A 22861-nucleotide genomic window follows, 5' to 3' on the forward strand; every position below is an offset into this window, starting at 1 on the left:
TTTACTGATTAGTGATTAATTTTCTGCTATTTTATATGATTTTTAAATCCCTACACCATATTGCACAGTAAAGCTTTGTGCAGGAATTGTATTGTACAGAATCTGCACTTTACATCAGCCTAAATGTTATTTCCATTTAAGCACTGGCATCTAGTGGAGAGGAAAGAAAGGTAAATGTACTTGCATAGCGTATATAGATAAAATGATTTTTTTGTATCCCCCGGTTCCAGATGTGAGCACACCAAAGCATATAGTAGTGTAAAGAGCGGGGCAGAGAGCTGTGCACTGTCACAGGCTGGTAATGTGAGAGACTATCAGTCGAAAGAGAAGCAGAAAGGGGGAAGGAGGGTGAGAGAATTCCTGAGGACTTGTACTCTGTGTGCTGCACTCAGACTCTGTGTGGGAAGAAAAAACACCAGAGTGGAGCTCACCAGAAGGAACTACTCTACTTAAACACATGCTACACACAGCCAAGGAGCCAATGACAACAGGCAGCTATCTACTCTAAAGACCAACATGATCTAAGAGTCTTCAGCACCAGCAGAAGCACCTCTGTGCAGCTGAGCAGCATTTCACGTGGACTTCTCACCGCCCAGAGCCTTGAGTTGTCCTCTCCTTCTGATTACTTTATGTTGTGCATTCTTCTTGAAGTGAATACATAAGGGCTGCTGAAGGAATACTGGAGCTCTTGCTCTTCAGACTGCTTATGTGATCTGAAACTGTTGTGTAGGGGACAGCTACTCTCCGTAGTGGGGACTTGATCTTCAAGGAGCCACCTCCAATAACTGTCAGGAGGAGCAAGGATAAAGTAGCAGGATTGTAACAGAAGGTGAGTTATTCTATCTCATCCTAATTCCTTCCCAGCAGAAGAAAACCTGAAAATGTGGTGCTTGCTATCAGATCACCAGTTATGGGTGGTGTGTGGGTTAAGGGATCAATCACTGACAGAAGCCTGGGAAGGAGCCTCCTAATGTCAAGAAGGAAAGTTTAAGGGGGAGGTGTCCTGTTTGTTTGGGGTCATCTCTGCCTCCTGTGCTCATTTTTTTAATCACTGTATTGCATTTCCCACTGTAGCAATACTTTATCACTATATTGCTTTCATCAGTATAAAAAGGAGGTCGGTGACAAGGATATTACCATAGCTAACAGAATTTTGAGGAACTTATACTTTATAGGTATATATATATATATATATATATATATATATATATATACACACGAATATATCCTGTCTCAGCTTGACAGTTTGTAGCTAACAGGGGTTCATATTGAATGTCTTATATATATATATATATATATATATATATATATATATATATATATATATATATATATATATATATATATATATACTGTATGTGTTTGTGCATGCAAAAAAATATGTGTTCGTGTATATATATAAAATACACATATACATGTATATCTTTTTTTGCATGCACATACAGTGTGTATATATATATATATATTTATCTCTTTCATTATATTATTTAACATGAACCTGACAAATATACACACGCACATATATGTTATATATCTTTTTTTCCAGATACACACGCACACACAATTCCACTGCACAAATGCAGAATTCTTAATTGTTAATACTGTAATGCAAAGATAGATATTAAATGGAATTTTAACACCTACTTAAGATGATATTTTTACTATTTTGTGGAGTCTTTCCTATATATCCGATACTTCCTCTTCCTTGATAGAGACACCCTGCAATGCTTCTGGCTCTAGTGTTTTGATATGAAGACAGTTCCACGTGGAGCCTGTCTGTGTATGTGTTTGCATTTGATCAGTGTGAGGGCAACAAGATTCTCTGTTTTCAAACCAAATGGGCTCTTGGCCATATGTTTGCCTATCTGGCAGTCTCTCTCAACACTTCGAAAACCTGATACCCCAGAAAAAATGCTTTAGCTTGAATTTCACACATTGGCCCTAAATACTTAACACTTCTCCTTGTTCACATCATTGTACTTTCGCTTTTAAGATAAACACCTTTTCATTAAATGCCATGAGAATATACAAATGGAGCAGTTTTTAGGTATTTCTAGAATTTATGGCTATGTCTTATTTTTCAGCCTTTTAACATATATAATTCAAAGTAGTTTGGAACAAATTTGTTTGTGATATCTGGTTGCATTACATAACATAATAATAACACAAATAATGATGACCGTAATATTAATTCTAATACAAATACAAGAAATGAATAATAAAATAATAGTATATTTTAAGAAGAACACACTTAATAAATTAGTTGTACTCATTCGGTGTTCTAAACTGTACCACAGACAGAAGTATGACCTTTGAAAAGTAGCAGGAAACACATTGATGATTGACGATAATAGGCAGTTACATTAGGGCGCTATTTCACACTGGCATTTACATATAAGTGCGTTCATGTGAGTGTAATTAGACATTACAGACATTCTGAGTTCGTAAAGTTATGATTTTTAGTTTACACAAAGTTATGAACTAGTATACTTTAATTAGGCAATGGTTTTCATTAAAGTAATAGTCTTCTGCATCACTCTACACAAGCACAATCTACTGCTAGTAATACGCAGTGTCTAATTTGCACAAAAGTTGTGCATTCTTTTAAGTGCAATTAAAATGTAGGCGTAAAGCAAGGTACACATTTTACACAGATGCAGATTTATGTAGTTTTGGACCTTTCAAATGTTTTTATGTAGTATTGTACGTATTCTCCGATGTAAGTTGGATATAATATAAGCTGATATATAAACTTATATCATAAACTTTTTTTTCTACTATTATATTGTCTATATATTACAGAACCTGTACTGGCCTTTTTTATGCTATTTTTATTACCATTTTTTGTCTATTCCAGATTTAGTAGAGAGATGCAAAATATTGTACATTCTAAATATCATTTAGGAAATAAGCTATAAAGTGCAAGTGTCAGTAAATAATCAAGGTTCATGTTGAGGATCAGAGTGGCCTGTTCATCAGAGAAAGATTGTCTCATTCTGCATGATGCCTGAATAGCTATAATGCATTCAGCATACTTGTATGTTGCAGCTGCTGATCGTATTTCATAGAACTGGTAAAGCACTTAAAAACTAAAATTAGGCACTGTCTGGTTGTAAATATTTCAGATTGCAACATGAAGAACTAAACAGTGAGGATTTCCCAATGAAGCAGAATATGTGAGGTTCTAGCTGCTTCTATAATTGTCTTTATGAGGCCATTTCATGTCGAGATTAAAACATGCTGTTGCCTAGAAATGTCCTTTTAAGTGAATTTAAAGAGATTTTCATGTGACTGCTTCTATCGCTTCTATGTTATAGGTATAACACTAGTTACTTACAAGGTCTGTGATGACGATCTTTGAATTTTAGTGTATATAATATTAACATTATGACTGATAAAGATGAACTTTTTGTTGTGTTTTATTGTGTTTTTTGCTTTGCTTTGATGGAATCCTATAGTCATTGATATACTATAGCAATTATATTTACATAATTAAAAGGCCTAATCATCTCCAATCTAATTGTTTACATCCCTAATAATGCCTTATTATTCTTACACGATTTAGTGTATTAATTGTAAATACTGTGCAATATACAGTTCATTGTATATAGTGTTGTCCCTCTGATTGTTATTAGCTGTTACATGGACCATATGTAGAGCCACACTGGTTAATAGTCCTTCCGAGTCAGTTTATTTCAAATTTGACTCATAGTGGTGTAGCTATTTTTTTTTTACCCTCAGTAGATTGTCAACCTGTAGCTATAAGAAAAAACGCTGATAAACAGGCTTTTAGACTATTATTCTCTCCCATCAATGCGAGCATTAAAAGGCACTTTGTAGAGGGGCCTGCACTTCTCATGTTCTGCTTTCTAAATTTGAAAAAGTGTAAAATAAACTAAAACAAGATTAACATTTTGGAAGTTTGTTAGAGACAATTATATTCAACTGTGTTGGTTCTCCCCGGCACAGGGCACTCTTGAAACCACATTTTGTCACAAGGGATGTGATATAAATGAGCCTGACTGTAACCTTTCATGTCATTGAAATGTGCTAATTGATCGCAGAGGCCCTGACAGAATAGCATAGTTTGATATTTGAAACCTTTCAGCATTGGCATGGCCCTGTTGCCCCAGAGATTTCGGGGCATGGTTTTGCCGATGAAGTAAAATATTTTACTACTGTTGAAGTGCAAAGGAAAAGAGCTTATGAAAAATAAACATTATTAATGTAGGTGAACATACTCTCATACTATTTGTGGACAGCTCAGCATTTTGATTGGCATATACTTTTCTGAAAATCGACTTTTTTATGTTAATTTGCTTTTACAGACACAGGAGTCTATTTAGAAACGTGTTCTTTTTATCATACACATTGGGATAGGCATTGTACAGTATTTGGCTATACAGCAGAATAGTTTGGGTCGTATTGAACGCCTACTTGTTTAAATATAGTTTTGTATAACTGGATAGAAATTATATAGCTCAACATAGACCTCAATTTTTCTAAAGCGTATTTTAAAATAGGCTTGGGCATTGTAATTTAACATTTTTTTTGTAAGCTGTAAAACACGGTTTTAGACTTATTCACGAGAATGGCTGTGAGGCTAGATTATACAGCTGTACAGGAGAAATTGTGTCCGTTTTTGGGGACACTATTACAACTGCTAGATTTACCTGCTGCTCTATAGAAAACGACAGATAACATATGATGCCACAGGAAGTGTCAAATGACATAATAGTTTGGCTGCATTGACAAAGTTCTCAGCAAATGTATACTTAATACATTGCAATGGTATCAGTAATAATAGTCTAAACTTTTTTCTAAGTTCTAAAAGTCAAATATACAGTATATGGAATATGTACATGGTGTTAATAAAAATCTGACGGTATTGTAAGTAATTAATGCAAGTTTATAACGAAGCTACATATACAAAGGGTAAGCTAAGGAGCAATACACCTTCAATAACATCAACTTAGTTGCAAACTATTTAGTCTATGATGATCTTTCCCCAAAAACCCATAAAAGCAAAAAAAAAGCTACATAGTCATTACTGTATTAAATACTAAGTAGAATTTTAATGGTTCCACACTATAATATTGCAGTAGTACGTTTCTGCCGGCAAATTACTGTTGTATGTTCCTTTCCAGGCTTTCATTAGCTGACTCGATATTGACTGTAAGCTCACAAATGCTTTTTATAAGAAACAGAAAGAGTGCCCCCAGGAAAGCTACAGGATTTGCTTTTTTTTAACTAAACTATAGAAGTTATCACATCTGATAATGACGCGTGACAGACTGGCGTGAACTACTATACACCTGTGCAATTGCTTTGAGTGTACCCTACAGATCATTTACACATAAAAAATAATAATGGCATTTGTGTCCATATCATGTATTACATTGGGTGGTGCTGCATTTCTTTCTAAATACATTTGCCTTGATTTAGCATTTTTGGCAGTAAATACAGTCAGAATTGCTATAAAGGCAGTCTAGTCGGAAGAGGAATATGATAGTAATATTACATTATATAGCCTTGCACTGGTGATTTTCTAGCATGACTGTGTCGCATACATTGAACAGTACTGGGGTATATTACAGATGTCACGTAACTATTATTTTCTCTCAATGTTTTCAAAAATGTTTCCTAGGCTAGGTGCATACTTGCATAAAAAATGTCCATGTCAAGTACACAAAAAAAAGACTTTTTTCCATACGTATGCAGCTCCGTGTGACCTCGTATTCCATTCATGTCCCATGTCTGTTTTTTCCTCTGTATGCCATGCATTTTTCACATTCGCTAAAAGAAAAACACTGAAATAAACCCAATTCTTTTATAATGCTTTTTTTCTTAAAGTCAGCACAGGAATGGCATCCGTATGCTATTCGGGTTTTTTTTGTCCCCCCATGGACGTGAATGGGCTAGTCTCTTCCGTAAAACGGGCTTAACATAGATTTTTAAAATGCTACTATCCGGAGGCCTAACTCACAAAATATATATTCATTTTAGCTTTATAAGCTCAAATTCATAAGATAAGTCTAGGTGGGATACAGTCTGAGAAAATCCCCAAGACAAATTGTTATATTTGTTTTTTATGTTTTTTTTAAAAAAATGTATTATGAAATGAGTTTTTCTTGAAAGTACTGAAAATATAGAATCCGCGCATGTGTTGTAGGCAGTGTTAATGCCAGGCTGCTGTCACATGGCAAGTGCACATTTGTGACTAGTTAGATTCTTGATGTTTTCATTGTCTGCAGGATCTAGTAATATACAGAATGTGGACTGTGGTTTTCTCGTGGTGCAAATATACTTAGTAAGCCAACAGCTGTCAAACACCGATTAGGACATTTGTAGACCCGCGAGCGGTACCTCCACCACCATGCATTCTTTACTGTATCCTATTATCAAATACGTTTTGGCTTTATGAAACTTCATGTTTAGGGATGTAACAAACAGCTATCAGACCACATAGCAAAACTTGCAATGGTGCGCCATCTCATCAGAACATGAAAGATTTATTAGTCTTCACACAGGCCTTCATTTTGGTTCCTATTTTCCTTGGTGATCTACACTCATTTTCCCTCTCTTGGCTTCTATCAACCATAGTTATCTCTAGCTGGATCTCTTACTGGTCCTGTAGTACCTGCCCTCGTAGATACACCCAAGTCATTTCTAATATACAATAGTAGTTTAAAATCATAATAATATTACTTTCTACTGCAGTGTCTTCGGTGATAACCATGAGCATGCTGGTAGTCACTTTATGGCATCATCCCTAACCCCGATGTGGCTGCAATGTGATATTATAATTACACTTAATTCCTGCTTGTACTGCTGTCTTTGGAGAAGGGCATTAGGGCATCACTAGGAAAAGTAAGAAGGAAGACTTAATTGTTAGTGCCGATGAGTCCTGATGTTTCTTTCTCTCAGCACTAACAGTTCATTTAAAGCTGAAGGAAACAAAAATGCTATAGCGTTCTTTAATAAGAGAATGTTACTTATAGTCACTATAGTTATAGTATAACAAAGAAACCAATCTTTTGTTGGATTCCCTTGATTTTCATGTATCAGTTTGCAGATATTTGGTTAAGGTTGTTTTTTGTTCAAAGACCTAAAACACAGAATGAGTTCTCTTTGGTGGCATTGTTTAATTAAAAATTGAAAAGTAATGTTTGCCCTGATAGATATGATATTAGCCAATGGGCAGAAACGCAATGTAAAGCTCCTCGACTTAAGTGCAAAATTAGGAACACATTCTCCACCTTCCATGTGCCATTTATAATACTGGCATTTGGCAGAGGAGCTGTTTACCCTCCTTCAGATGCCAGGCCCCATGCGTGATACCTACATTTGCGCCACTAGAGCTATACCCCAGTGTATTGGATTTAAATGAAGCCCTAAAGGCCAATACTCGATTAGTCAATATAAATGCTTCTTTTCCATTTACAACATTTTAAATAGGCACTGCTCTTTCAATGAACTCGTCTTAATGTGTAATCAACGGTACACATTACTTTATGCATCTAAATGATGTTTTTGTGCTGAAAATCATCCTTAGGGGTCTCACTTCCTTTTAATTTGCTGTCTAATGTCTGTTGTGATGTGAAATCCATCTCTAGCAATAGAGACTCTAAGATGAGACAGATTACAGAAAGTGAGGGGTGAGGCTTTGCTTGCTGCTGTCTCATGCTTCCTATAGATGCTTAAAAAGAGGAGAAGGGAAGGAGGAGGGTCATGTTGGAAAGAGAAAGAAGAAGAGAGACTCACACACAGACAGGGCTGTAGCTTCTAGTGAGTGTTTGAGCTCATCTCAATGCTGGAATCACATCTACACTGCTCAGCACTGCTGTTTCATGTCCTCTGAGGTTCAGTTACTTATACGTGCGTGCTACAGAGAAATGTGGGAGTAGGATCTCCTGTTTTCTCTATATGCAGTGAATAGGTGACATAATAGCAGCTAGTCTCTTCCTATCAGCTGAGGGAAAGCTGACAATCAGAGATGGAGTCTGCAGAGGTAAAAACTGATGAAACAATGTCATGTACAAGTTATCAAATGACCCAAAATAGTGCTACTCCACATGTACACACACTACAGATTATTGTGAAAAGTCGCCTAAGGCCTCATGTCCACGGGGAAAATCAGATCCGCTGCAGATTCTACATGTAGAATCTGCAGCGGGTCCCTCCTGCCCCGCGGACATGAGCGCCGAAAATAAGAATTTAAAAGCATTTACCTATCCGGCGCGGGCGGAGAAGATCAGCTGTTCCTCACGGCCGGATCTTCATTTTCGGCCGGCGGATGAATTCCTGACGCCGGCGGCACGTCGCCGACGTGCCGCGCGCATGCGCCGGGCACATCCGCCGAGCCGAAGGAAGGAAGATGCGGCCGTGAGGAACAGCTGACCTTCCCCGCCCGCGCCGGATGGTAAATACTTTAAATTCCTATTTTAGGTCTCCCGCGGATCCGGACGGCTTCCATAGGCTTCAATAGAAGCCCGCGGGAGCCGTCCCCGCGGGAGACCCGCACGAAAATGGAGCATGGTCCGGATTTTTCCATGCTCCATTTTTTTTAAAATCCCTTTTATTGACGATCCGCGGGTATTTATCTACCCGCGGGTGGTCAATGCATCCCTATGGGATGCGGATCCGCATGCGGGAGATCCGCTGCGGATCTTAAATCATATTTTGCCCGTGGACATGAGCCCTAAAAGTGTAGGTATGCTTTAATAATATGCAGTAACTAGAAGGAAGTCACCTTTGTTGATAGAGTGTTGCTTCACGTTATATGGCCTACAAAAAGAATTCACAAAAAAATGTATAAACTTACGTAAATTTATAATATTTTATGCTTCCATTTTTCAATCAGTTTGGTTCTGTCATAATCAAAATAAGTTAAAAATAATTTGGAAAAATAACAAGAAGATAAAAAAATAAATAGCTAGAATGTAGCCGGAAAACACAATGGTGTGGGTTCAGTTCTAATAAAATTTGTTTACTGGTGACAATTTGCTTTGTTGTCATTGAGCACATATCAACATATAAGTATTTAGCATCATACTTTAATAACCATTCAATCTGAAAATCAAGTAGAGTGACACATATGAGATTTCCCTTCGCAGGAGTAAATAATATAACATTAGGGATTCAGTCAGACAGGCATTTTAACGTGCAATTTTTTTGTGCTGTCACATCCAGGGGTTTCATCTTTGGTCAATAAGGCCAGCGGCAACAGCGGCGGCCCCATTGAATACACAGCTGTAGCAGAGGATCGTGATGTTCTCCCATTGAATTCAATGGAGCCAGCGCTACAGCCAGCTCCATTGAAAGCAATGGCCTGCTGGCAAGCCCTGCAGTGGTTTTCAGAGAATGGCTTTAAATATAAGCCCTTCCCTGAAAATCATCCCTAAAATGTGTAAAAAATAAAAAAAATATTCATACTCACCTCTCTGCAGCTGCCGGGGCTCAGGCGCGTCTAGCCAGGTCTTCTCTTAAACTGCTATGAAGAGCTTAAAATCCCCGCCTGCTGAAAGGGCTTTCTCTGATTGGCTGAGCACTGTGACCAATCAGAAGCAGGTCTCAGCTCTCAGTCACAGCTGTGCCAGGGGATCGCGATCTTCACTGTACGTTCTCAATGGGGTCGGCGCTGCTGCCGCTGGCCCCATTAAAGGGGTTGTCCCGCGAAAGCAAGTGGGGGTATACACTTCTGTATGGCCATATTAATGCACTTTGTAATATGCATCCTGCATTAAATATGAGCCATACAGAAGTTATTCACTTACCTGTCCCGTTGCTAGCGTCCTCGTCTCCATGGTGCCGCCTAATTTCAGCGTCTAATTTCCCGATTAGATGCGCTTGCGCAGTCCGGTCTTCTCCCTTCTGAATGGGGCCGCTCGTGCTGGAGAGCTGCTCCTCGTAGCTCCGCCCCGTCACGTGTGCCGATTCCAGCCAATCAGGAGGCTGGAATCGGCAATGGAACACACAGAGCCCACGGTGCACCATGGGAGAAGACCTGCGGTCCACTGTGGGTGAAGATCCCGGCGGCCATCTTCGCAAGGTAAGTAAGAAGTCACCGGAGCGCGGGGATTCGGGTAAGTACTATGCGTTTTGTTTTTTTTAAACCCCTGCATCGGGTTTGTCTCGCGCCGAACGGGGGGCTATTGAAAAAAAAACAAAAAACGTTTCGGTGCGGGACAACCCCTTTAAGCACAAGGTGAAGCCCCTTGATGTGACAGCATCCAAGGGTTTCACATAAAAAAAAAACAGATGCCCTATATTTACCGCTGCGCATTTTTGTGTGACCGCTGCCATTGAAAAGCATTGGTTCTATACAGATGCGGATCGCAAACGCAGGTAACATACGCGCATAAAAACGCCCGTCTGACTGAGCCCTCAGGCAGCTTGCAGGCAAGGGTATATTTTTGCGGCCATATTTTAAAAACACAGGCTGTACTACTGTAGGCAATTGTTGCCTCCATATTTGCATACATTGGTATTATTCTTTGTAGGGCAAATACAGATCGGTATTTAACTAATAGAAAATAGAAACAATGACAGCAGATATGGAGGCAAATACAGATAAAATACTGATGACATACCGTTGCAATGTTATCTGTAACACATCCATATTAAGGATGTGTGACGATATGCTTGTATGATACTGGCCTTATAGGTAGTATGAGATATCCCTACCCAGGCCTAGAGCAATAAGCAATCACGCTTCATCTTTGAACCCTTTTTGGGGGCATTTACAAGTCACACTATATTTAGAGTGACATCTACTCAGAAGAACCCCTGCTCATAAGACCCATTAGAGCCTATAGATATCATAGAAAGGAAAACCCTTTTAGAGACTGTTAGTTTCCTCCAGTACTACCCCATGAAGCTTTTCCAAGCCTTTGTTCTAGCAGTGAGTGTCAGTGGAGTTCCAGCTCTGATAGCTAAAATTCTAAAAAAAAGTATTGACACATTTCAATGACTGCAAGTATGCTTGAAGATGTCAATGAACCAATCAGACACATAATAAAAGTAACAAACCCATTTACAGCAGTGTTTTAATGACTTCCAGATTTTTTCTGCAGCTCACAAAATTGCAGACCCCCCCACTCCCTCCAAAAATGTGACTAGGTGTATAGGCAATGTAAATCAAACTTCATTGTGAAGTAATGCAATGTATATGCATCTTTTTTGGCACATTTTACTCCATAATGTTGTTTTTAACTTATGTTATAATAAAGTCTAATTTTATTATGGTGCTGAAAATCATTTATGGATTTTTGGAAGCCTGACGTGAAGGTAACATCTAATTTGCTGAAGGACACATTAACCATTTGTGCTACAATTTAGATTCATTTGTGCACTGCACATGAGTTGAAGGGGCAAATGGGCATGATTTGTTGCTACACCAGCATTTAGACACATACTGTATGTGAATGCAAAAAGTCACAATAATTGAGCAGATAAGAAAAAAGTCCCATCGTTACTCAGACAGACCCTGGTGTAGAAGAACTAACTTTATTTTAGCCAGTTAATTGCACTGATGAAGAAGAGAACTTGCAGTAATGATGTTTCACAACATGCATCAATATACTCAATCTTTAACTGTGAAATTGGCTAAAATCACATCACTTTTAATAAATGTGGATCCCTATTCATAGACTGCTCTTCAGAATACATTGGGCATACTACAAAAAATATTAATTCCAGAACATGTGCAAAATGTGATTATTCTCAGTAAGAGAAACCAAGTAATCTTGTAGATATGATACCTTTTAATGGCTACCAAAAATACATGATGTTATAGCGAGCTTTCGGACCTCTCAGGGTCCTTCCTCAGGCTTAATGGAACAAATCTAAAGACGTATTTACTATTACACATGTGCAATCACTCTTCTTATGCAGGCCAAATAGGCTATTCAGTTATGTTCGATTTCCATAGAATTGAGCAATTAATGAAGAAGGTCACCTTAGAAATAGCAAACATTAAAATTACAGTCAGAACTTGACTGACTCGTTAGGTCTCATTTTTTTCCAGTAGCAAAAATAATCTCAGTCTGCAACTATTAAGTCTCAACATCAGAAGCTGTTTAGAGAATAAACTAACAGCGTATATGGATATGGAGAGATGTGGATGCAGTATGTATTAATGCTGTACCTTTATGATTCTAACATGCTTTGGCATAGTTTTTTGGTACATGTCTTAAATGTTTCCATCTGTCAGATTCAGGTGTCAGAAACTTGGCTTAGATGGATGGATGCCACCAGGCTCAGATTTGTCAAAGTGACGTCAAGCTCTCTCTAGAGAAGCAGGAATGCAATAGGGTCAGCATTCTGCTCACTTTGTGTTTGCTAATTATTTTAACATATTTGTATGTGTATATTAATACTTTAGATGTTTTCACCGATATTAGTAAACTATATTTTGTTTTGTTTAGACAAGGCAAACTTTAGATACCAAGAAGGAGGAACATTAGCAAAGGAAACTTATTTACCCCATGCCACAAAAATATACAGAGACCAAACTAACACAGTATTTTACCTACTGTAATGTACACATGTTACACACTCAAGTTTTATGGGATGAAATATAAGCCCTACCCCGAAAATAAGCTCTTGCTACATGTAAAGAAAACAAAAAACAATACATTACTAACAAATGATGATATAAGGAAAGCACCACAGAGTGCAACAGTCTATGCTCACGGCCATCATAGGATTGCAGGATTTTTACCTATTTTTTCTTTTGCTTACATTACCTAACAGGTACAGTACGCTTTGCCGCACTTCATTCCTGGCAGTTACGTGGCACTTGCTTGAAGTCTTCAGCCACAGCTTCCTGCTCTGGGAATTCAAAAACCCTGCCTCCAGGAAGCGCTGGCTCTGATTGGTTCTCGAGCACAGCAGCTCAGTCAATCACTGCAGCACTCAATGAACCAATTACAGCCATTCAATGCAGGATTTTTGAACTCCCCTGACCAGGAAGTGGTGGCTAAAGACTGTAAACAAGTGCCACGGAACTGTCATTGGAGACATGCGTCGGGGACAAACAGTAGAACTTCCTACTGTAAAAGTCGCATCGCACTGAACGAAAACCCCGGTTTTGTGCGATACAATGGAACACAAAGGAAGGCTCCATAGAGAAACATGGGCTACAAAACATTGCAAATCACAGTTGTATAGAGCATGCTGCGATTTTTTTTCTCGCATGCTACAAAATATTGCTAATGTGAAGAAACCCATTGGAAAGCATGGGCTTCCCATAAATGCAATTTGTAGCACTGTCGCATCACGAGAAAATCGTCCGTGTGAAAGTGGCTTTAAAGTTGCATCATCCAAAAAATGGGTTCTACAAAAATCACTTATGTTTTAAAGTAGGTATATCACCTATATATTCACTAATTTAACCAGATAGCGGCACAAATTCCATTTTTCTAATCTGTTTGTATAGTCTGATTAAAGGTTTTTTTTATCCTACAGTCTGTGCATGACTATTGGGGCTCACACAATGGGCAGGATCTGACCAATTGACTTTTATGACACAGTGTTGTAGGCATGCCATGTGACATGCACAGAGATCATTGTGGGGGAGGGGAGATGAGTAGCGACTATCATCTATTGTGGTTGGTGCATCCTGTGTAATATATATATATATATATATATATATATCTTACCTTTCAGTGTAATCCTCCTTGTTATGATAATGAGATGTCAGCTGAAAAAAGTAGGGTATTAAGATTTTTTTAAAATACTGATTGTGACTTCAAATTTGAAAAACAGTCTTAGAAATATTTAGTTATACAACTAATCATTCTCTAACAACAAAAACCTCTTCAAGGGAGGGATGTGTATTGCAAATCTATTGTTCCGGATGATTATCCAACAATTGGATATTTTAAGCAATCTTTAATAAATAAATAAAGATTTTTGCATACAAAATTACCAGATCATACAGTTCCATGACAATAACAACATATCGCAAAGAAAGCACAAGGTTCCAGATTAATCCCCGCTTGTTCAGGTAGCCGGCTCAAGGTTGACTCAGCCTTCCATCCTTCCAAGGTCGGTAAAATGAGGACCCAGTTTGGTGGGGGGGTAATAAATTACCTGAAAGCGCTGCGGAATAAGTTGGTGCTATAGAAATAACAAGATTACCTGATATCCACAGATAACACCAGAGAAAAATACATAGGTACATAAGATAGTATATAAACTGTAAGACAATCCATATTATGGGCATGTGCCCAAGTACCATGGAGAGAAAGTTAAAGAAAAAACATGGCTATTTGCCCATAAACTGTAGAACTCTGAGAGGAAGGAAACAAGGGGTAGGATGGGGGAATATTGAGAATGGAAAGGTTAAAATTGTGTCATCCTAATTGAGAAGGGAATGAAAGGTTGTATTGTAGCTTAGTTTAGAAGGAGAAATTCCTTTATCCAGGGAACTGAGGTGTGATTACATTTTTCTATTGAGCCCTATGCAGAATAAGCTTTTTTTTATAAATGCAATTAAAGTATATCATTTTGTCAATTTCCCTTATAGTGAGAATAGCAGGATATTTCCAATTACTAGCTAATTTAAGCATAGTGGTATAGAGTATATGCCAACTTTAGGTTCTATTAATTGAAGGCATTTCTTCAATCACCACTAATAGGAATGCAAGTACTGGGCCACTGTAGAGATCAATGTCTGTATATTTGCTCAAAAGGGTCTAAAAGAACTAAAGGCGCAAAATATATGGAATAGGGAATCTACTAAACTACACATTTTCCAGCACAGCGAGGATGAATTAGAATTGGTGTTGTATAAAGGTAAAGGCAAAGTCCCCTGGTGCAAGCACTGAGTCATTACTCCTAGGGTGACATCACATTGTAATGTTTTTTTGGCAGTCTGTGTTTGCGGGGTTGTTTGCCATTGGCTTTACCAGGCATCTCCCCCCCCCCAGCAAGCTGGGTACTTATTTTTCCAAGCTTGGAAGAGTGGAAAGTTGAGTCAACCTTAAACTGGCTACCTGAACCACATGGGGATTGAGCCCGCAACCTTCAGGTCGTGAGCGAGAACTTAGAACTGCATTTCTGTTGCCTTAACACTCTGCGCCACACAAAGCTCTTTTATAATACCACGTGGTTAATAGCATCAGAGATTGCATAGCCCATCGAATACATATTTAAAGTCTTTTTCTGTTTCCATAACTACCATGTTATGGAAACAGAGTACCTCTCTGTGCCACGCTGTTTCTGTAGTACCCATTCACTTCAATGGGAGTTATGGAAACAGTGTAACGCTGCCACCACTTCTATTTGTGTAACTATTGGTGAAATGGTTGAGAAACCAACTGCGTGTTTCTCATCTCACCCAGGAAACAATGAAAATACCTCTTTAAAACAATATTATAGTGAAAATATTATAGAACAATCTTGTTTTTTTATAGTATTTTTAGACAGGTTGAAAAGAATGAAACCACCTGCCTCAGGAGAGTTACTAAGTAATTGTTATTAGTCTGGGCTAAGTGCTGAATTTTTATATATTTATATAGTTCAGAGTTGGGAAGCTGAAATTATTGAAGGTGTCTTGTTAGGTTATTAATAGAGAGTAATTTGCTTTATCCGAGTATCGCTGTGCTCGGGTCTAAAGATTCGGGTGCCGGCACGGAGCGGGGAGCTGCAGGGGAGAGCGGGGAGGAACGGAGGTAAGATCTTTCTCTCCTTCTCTCCCGCCCGCTCTCCCCTGCTCCCCGCTGCGACTCACCTGTCAGCCGCAGCAGCCCCCGAATCTTTAGACCCGAGCACAGCGATACTCGGATAAAGCAAATTACTCGAGCGAGTAGTGCTTATTCGAGTATGCTCGCTCATCTCTAGTTATTAATCCAACCAACTAGATTTAAAGAGACCCATCATTTATTAATAAAGTTATATGGACCTTCCAAACTCCTGCTACCTCCACCAATAAAGGCCCACTTTTGTGTCTTTAGACTTTTTAGCTGTTTTGTATACCGCATGGGAATGATATATAGCTTCTAGTCAGTTTTATAAGGTGTTGGGATTTCTTCAAACCAAATCTGGTAACCAATGCTAATGGGCAACACCTTATAGGAATGATGCAGGAGGTTAGTCAGCATATTGGGAGACATTTTATCAGGCTTGGGACAAGAATAAGGAGGTTTCAAGCCAAATAATCAGACTTCAATACATGACCAATAATCTTTAAGGGTGTACCATAAGCTACACTGGCCCAGAAAAACTACATTTGAATTGTAGTAATTTTTAATCAAAGTGGGTGGTCTTAATGCAGCAGTTCAATGGGATTTTTATCAAATTTTGCCAAAATTGTAGATTAGTTTATTGTTAATAGATATGATATGATATTGTTCAGCAATAACAGTCAATTAGTCTTTACAATATACTCTCAGGGTGCTTTCCCATGGAACGATTATCAATCACCCGAGCGAATGAGCAAATGATGTTACAGTTTGCTTGTTTGCTCGATTAGTCAGTTTAGGAACAAAGATAAATCGTTTTTTTAAACAGGATTGTTCAGTCATTCAGTTGACTGCATAAATCAATGAGAACGACTGAACGATCAGTGTTTAAACCGAACGGTTATCAAATGAGTCAACGATGATTTTTATGCTCTCCTGAAATTAATGATAAGCAATCTAATTATCAATCATCATTCAATTGTTGACCATGTTTATACTGAACAATTCTTGTTCATTTGTGCTTGTTTAAATGATTTTTTGAACGGTAATCGTTTGGTGTAAAAGGGCCATTGTAGTCTCTGCAAATAACAACCATATACTTTAGTGAGACACAGATACACCCAGATGTCAGCTGGAATGTTTCCCTTCTAACCTTGTTCTGTGATGAGAAACCACTAATGCATTAAGTGAGCATTATACTACTTCACACTATATTAAATACTGGCCCAGGAGTCAACGTGGTGCCAACTTTGGTTTAACGTGATGAGATGTTTTTCCTAAACCTGTTGATATATGTATACAGCATACCACATTTAAGTTAGTTTTTTTTTTATACATATGGCTAGACGAGGAAGCTGATCAAATTGTATAGGTGAGTTGTAAATGTATTAAATATAACCCTCTGCGTAGTATCATATAAGAATCAGCAGTGGGTTAGTGTATGTTCCTATGTTCTCTAGAAGTCTCAACATATGGCAGACTTTTAATTATGCTTTTAAGATGTCAGTGAAAAATGTAAGAAAATTCAATAGCCATCAAATCAAATACTAGCATTTCATAGGATGCTCAGTTTGGGCTGCTTATAAAAAAAAACCAGTGAAAACATTCAGTCCAGTACTACGTAACCAAACAATTAGAGCAACATAATATCCATTTTAATAGCATTTAACACAAGGTATAAATTAAAAACTTTAGATTGTAGGCACTGCTCATATGTATGTGTAGTTCATAGGTACAGAAGAAATCCAGAGAATCTGCAATATTCGTCTGCATTGCAGTATGTACAGTGAATAACATTTGAATGAAATTACTCCTGGGCTACCATTAAAATATTAATACAGAATGGGATTCTACAAGTGTATGGTAACCCAATGTATTACGTTGGCAGGGCTAAAGCGAGGCAGTATTAACCTATGGTATTAGTCAAAAAATAAACTAAAGAATGTGATTTAAATACCATAGCAATATAAAAAAAATAAAAATGAAATAAATAATATTACACGTGAGGGTTCAGTCACATGGGCGCATCCGGGCGCTGATGCGCCCGTGTTACTGCACGAAGAAGACGGCTGCACTGCAGGTGGGGACGACTCTCTGCACCACCGGAAGAAAGAACACATGACAGGCTCAATCCTGCAGTAACACAGGCGCATTGGCGCCCTGAAGCGCCCGTGTGACTGAGCCCTGATATGGCATTAAATGGGTATTCTAAAGTTTTCACCAATCTATTAGGTAGATAGATCTTTGAGGAATAGATACTGGGAATTCCACCGATCCCAAAACAGGGAACTCGTGTCCACCCTATTTCTCACTGCAAGGTTACTTCTCTTAATCACTGTAACAATGCACTAAATGAACCACTGGCTGTGCATACATGTCTATCGCTCCATTCAGTGGGACTGACTGAAACAGCCAAGCACTTTGTACTCAACTATCTCTGTAAGCTCCATTAAAATGAATAGAGCAGCGACCGTGCATGCACAGTCAATGGTCCATTCATGTTACAGCGAGTGGGAGAAGCAGCACTGCGGTGAGAAATAGGTGATCCCCCTTTCTTGGGATCAGTGGGGATTTCAGTGGTCGGACCGCCACCAATCTAACAATTTTCACCTATTCAGTGGATCAGTGAGAACTTGAAAAAACCTTTAGTCTCCAGAATACGCCTTTAATGATACATCATCACAATATTAGGTCTCAGTCACACGGGCGCATCAGCACCCGTACACCGGCGCCGATGCGCCCGTGTGACTGACAGCTAGAAGACGGCCGTACCTGAAGACGGCCGTCTCTCCCCGGCGCTGATGAAAGAACATGTGACTGGCAATGAAGCCGGTCACATGTTCTTTCCTCCGGCGCTGCAGAGAGACGGCAGTCTTCAGGTACGTCGGTCTCCTTCCTGCAGTAGCACGGGCGCCGATGTGCCCGTGTGACTGAGGCCTTATTGTTTTTAATGGACAGAGCAGCAAGTTGTCGGTCTTTTGTTTATTTCATTGGCGCACTCCTCATCCATTTTTTTTTTATATTTCTGTTCAATTAAGTTAATATAGTCTCCCCAAGGATTATCTTCAGCATTACTAGATTTGTTTCCTTTCTGTAAGTTTCACTGGATCTTCAGGGTATCTGTAGTTTTAATGCAATGATTGTAAAATATAGTTTTATTTATTTTGCTCATTTATATATTGCATACATATTACCCAGTGCTATACATGGACTCAAAATCTATATTTGTCCATTAGTATATTGATGGAGTATGTGAAGAAGCCCCACAAACACAAGGAGAATATACAAACTTCAAATAGAACACAAGGAGAACATACAAACTCCAAATAGATGTTGCCTTTGGTTGGATTTCAACCCAGGACCCCAACAATGCAAGGCAACAGTGCAAACCAGTGAACCACTTATGCACCATGCTTTTATTCTTTGCAGGGTATTTTACTGAAATGCATTACCTATACATTTGTGAGGGAGCATTATACAGTTTTTGACTTGAAAATTTTATATAAAATGTTTACACCAGGGATATAACTATATAGGGTACTGAAGTTGTGGTCATATATGAATCAGGAGCCAGTAGTATAAAAGGATGTGTTATAGTTGACAACCCTGTTATTGCAGGACCTTCATGTTATACAAGTGTCCTCTATACTCTTGCATGGACCCTTTTGAAGCTTACAACTAACAGCTAATTACTGTACAGTCAACAGACCTACTGCCCAAAAATTGTATCACTAGATTAACTTAATAAATAAAGAAGATGCACGTGAATATTGGCCTCCTTGCTACAGTTTCAGTGATAAGACTATTGGTGGTATATTGCTGTGTAAACATTTTCTTATGTAATTGAGCTCTGCAACTAAGGGCTGCCAATCCTATCAATGTATTCATCTCCAGCACTCTTCAGCTCTTTTACTTCTTGCTCCTTGCACAAAATTTAGCTCCTCTCGAAAGGTGACCATGTACATTAGAGGGAAGCAGATTGATGGTTGAATAACCATTCAACATATGATATGCTGAACAATCGTTATGCCGATATAGCCATTAACATTGTAATTGTTGGCTGGCAGACTTATTCAAATTGACCATAGGTGCTCAACGACAGCGGGCAGAGGATGAACAATCTTTCTAGGAACATTCTTTAAAGAAAACATTGTTTTTGGATGAAAGATCTTTCGTCTGACTATTGACCGAACATTTCAGATGCAGCCTACTTCTCTCCAGATAATGATGGTGTGTCATCGATTGTCTACAGTGACCGTTCATTGTTTAATTACAGCTACTGCAGGACTGTTTTGGTTGAACTTATCCATTTTCATCAAATGTGGTCTAATGTTTATGGACACTTTAAGGATATTTCAGAATTCCTCTTGTTACATTTTAATGTACAGGCTTAGGGCTCAGTCACATGGGCACATTGGCCGATGCGCCCGTGTGACTGACAGAAGACGGCCATACCTGAAGATGGCCGTCTCTCTCCAGCGCTGATGAAAGAACACATGACCGGCAATGGAGCCGGGCACATGTTCTTCCTCCCGGCACTGCAGAGAGACATCCGTCTTCAGGTACGGCCGTCCGCTGGCTGCAGTAACACGGGCGCCGATGCACCCGTGTGACTGAGCCCTTAAAGACAACCTGAAAATTAAGTGAAAATGGGATGATGTTCATAAAATGGTTATTATCTACAAATCATTCTTGATTACATCAGAACTTGTTAATTCTGGAATTTTACAAATAAATATCAAGTTCATATCAGTTTGGGGAGAAAAGATGTATGGGAAGGGCTTAGGACAACTTTACACAGGTCAGCTAGCAGCTGAAAATCACTCACTCACTTAATATGGAACTTGAATGGCTACTGAGCAAGAAATCACTTGGTAGTCAAATCGTAGTCCCATTTTAGCCCGAGGAAAGATCCATAGAAGATCCGAAAGCTTGCTGTAACATTATGTATTTTTGTTAGCCGTTAAAAGTGAATGGAGGCGGCTGGTCAGAAGAGACCCCTGGCGCTTCACCTCCATTCACTAAAATACTATAGCTCATGTGTGATAAGTCTTAGAATCACTGTTGGGTACTGATGCCCTTTACTTATCTAGCTATTGTTAAAACGAAGACCAGCTAATATTGTATCAGCAGATACTAGCGGTAGTGTGGAGGATATATTAATAGATGATACAAACTAGCAAAAAGTCTCAAACATTTTGCAAAGGCCATGTTTTTCGAAGAGATGGTTTCATTTTAACTACCCATTAGTAGAATATCATCTACAAGGTAGACAGGCTGATAAAAATATGTTAGAGTAACAGTAATAGTTACAGAAACAGGCTTCTTTTAAAAGACTCTGAGCATAATATCTCATATATTGATTGAATTATATGCAGGCTATACAGTTTTGCATAGCTACAGCTTCTAAGATCAAGATAATTTTCCATTTTAGACATATGAGGCACACATTTACTTCCGCAAGGTCATTGTTATTTCAATTAAAGGATTAAAATACACTCTATTGACAAAAGTATTGGGACACACATAGAAGGTGATTAAATTTGATTTTATTCATAACTCTCAATACAGCGTTGGGCTGCCTTTGGCCTTAATGACTGCAGCAACCCTCCTATTTATGTTGATAAATGTAAGGTTATACACATGGGCAGGAGAAACAGATGTCAGGAATATGCCCTAAATGGGGTACTGCTAGGGAAAAGTGATATGGAAAAAGACCTGGGGGTACTAGTGGATTGTGGATTAATCTGGAGTAACCAATGCCAGTCAGCTGCTGCAAAAGCAAAAAAAGTCTTGGGGTGCATTAAAAGAGGTATAGGGGCGAAGGATGAAAACATTATTCTTCCACTATATAAGGCACTTGTTAGGCCCCACAAGAAATACTGTGTACAGTTCTGGGCCCCAGTGCTCAGGAAAAAAGGTACAGTGCTTGAGGGGGTTCAAAGAAGGGCAACTAAATTAATACATGGAATGAGGGGACTGGAATACCCAGAGAGGCTATCCAAATTCGGATTATTTACCCTGTAAAAAAGACGGCTAAGGGGTGATCAAATAACTATGTATAAATACATTAGGGGACAATACAAGGATCTCTCCCACGATCTGTTTATACCCAGGACTGCGACGGTAACAAGAGGGCATCCGCTACGTCTAGAAGAAAGCAGGTTTCATCGCCAACACAGAAAAGGGTTCTTTACAGTAAGAGCAGTGAGACTGTGGAACTCTCTGCCTGAGGACGTGGTGATGGCAAAATCCATAGAGCAGTTTAAGAGGGGACTAGATTTCTTTCTAGAGCAGAAGGATATTACAGGATATAAATTTTAGGCAACCAGCGGGTTGTTGATCCGGGTATACAGACAGGTAGAAAATATTAGAGGTTGATCCAGAGATTAGTCTGACTGCCATTAGAGAGTCGGGAAGCAATTTTTCCCCTGAAAGGGCTAATTGACTTCTGCCTCTTGTTTTTTGCCTTCCTCTGGATCAACAAGGAGGGTAAACAGGCTGAACTAGATGGACATTGTCTTCATTCGGCCTTATATACTATGTTAATATGTTAGGCAGGATTTCCACCAAATTCTGATCTGTGAAGGCATTTGCCTCTATTCCTTAAGAAGAGCTTCAAATAGTGATGCTGGGATGATGGACGTGTTTAGAATGCATGTGTATGGCAGTATAGTTCATCAAAAAGGTGCTTGATGGCATTGAGATCTGGACTTTCAGCTGGTCAATGAAGTTTACAGGTGTCCTACTCTTCAAATCAAGCCCCAACACTGTGTGTTATATGGCATGCTGCTTTGTCATATTGGTAGAGATAAGTAGTGGTACCAAAAGGTAGGTACCACCATATTGTCCAGAATGTCTCTGTACCCATTGGTGTTGAGGGTGGACTTCACTATAACCAATGGCCTTAGTCCTTTCCAGCAAAAACACCACCACACCATAACAGAGACTCCTGTGAACTTCACTGTTGGGATGATGCAGTCACATAGAAATCTTTCTCAAAGCAACTACCACACTGAAGTGCAGCCATCTGACTGGAAGATAATGTACTGGGATTCAGTTATCCACAACACTTGCTTTTACTCATTTACAGCCTAAGCACCATCACAGGCGCCTCTGTGCACTCACTGCTGTGATGTTAGGCTTGTGTGCAGCCACTTATCCATGAAAAC

At 38.9% G+C, this 22861-nt stretch overlaps 1 protein-coding gene across 12 annotated transcripts in view; it reads left to right on the forward strand.

Moving 5' to 3' along the window:
* The first annotated feature begins 315 nt into the window (after positions 1-315).
* The window catches only part of EYA4 (EYA transcriptional coactivator and phosphatase 4), a 294629-nt gene continuing 272083 nt past the window's right edge, over positions 316-22861 (forward strand). For 7 of the 12 annotated variants that reach the window (XM_066605623.1, XM_066605647.1, XM_066605697.1 and 4 more), the window contains exon 1: positions 317-829. The gene's annotated coding sequence lies outside the window, so the exon portion shown is untranslated. Of the gene's footprint in view, positions 830-22861 lie in introns of all 12 variants that reach the window. The other 5 variants (XM_066605631.1, XM_066605656.1, XM_066605638.1 and 2 more) reach the window with 1 other exon arrangement.

Source organism: Eleutherodactylus coqui, chromosome 1 (assembly GCF_035609145.1).
Source record: "Eleutherodactylus coqui strain aEleCoq1 chromosome 1, aEleCoq1.hap1, whole genome shotgun sequence".
Classification (NCBI taxonomy): domain Eukaryota; kingdom Metazoa; phylum Chordata; class Amphibia; order Anura; family Eleutherodactylidae; genus Eleutherodactylus; species Eleutherodactylus coqui.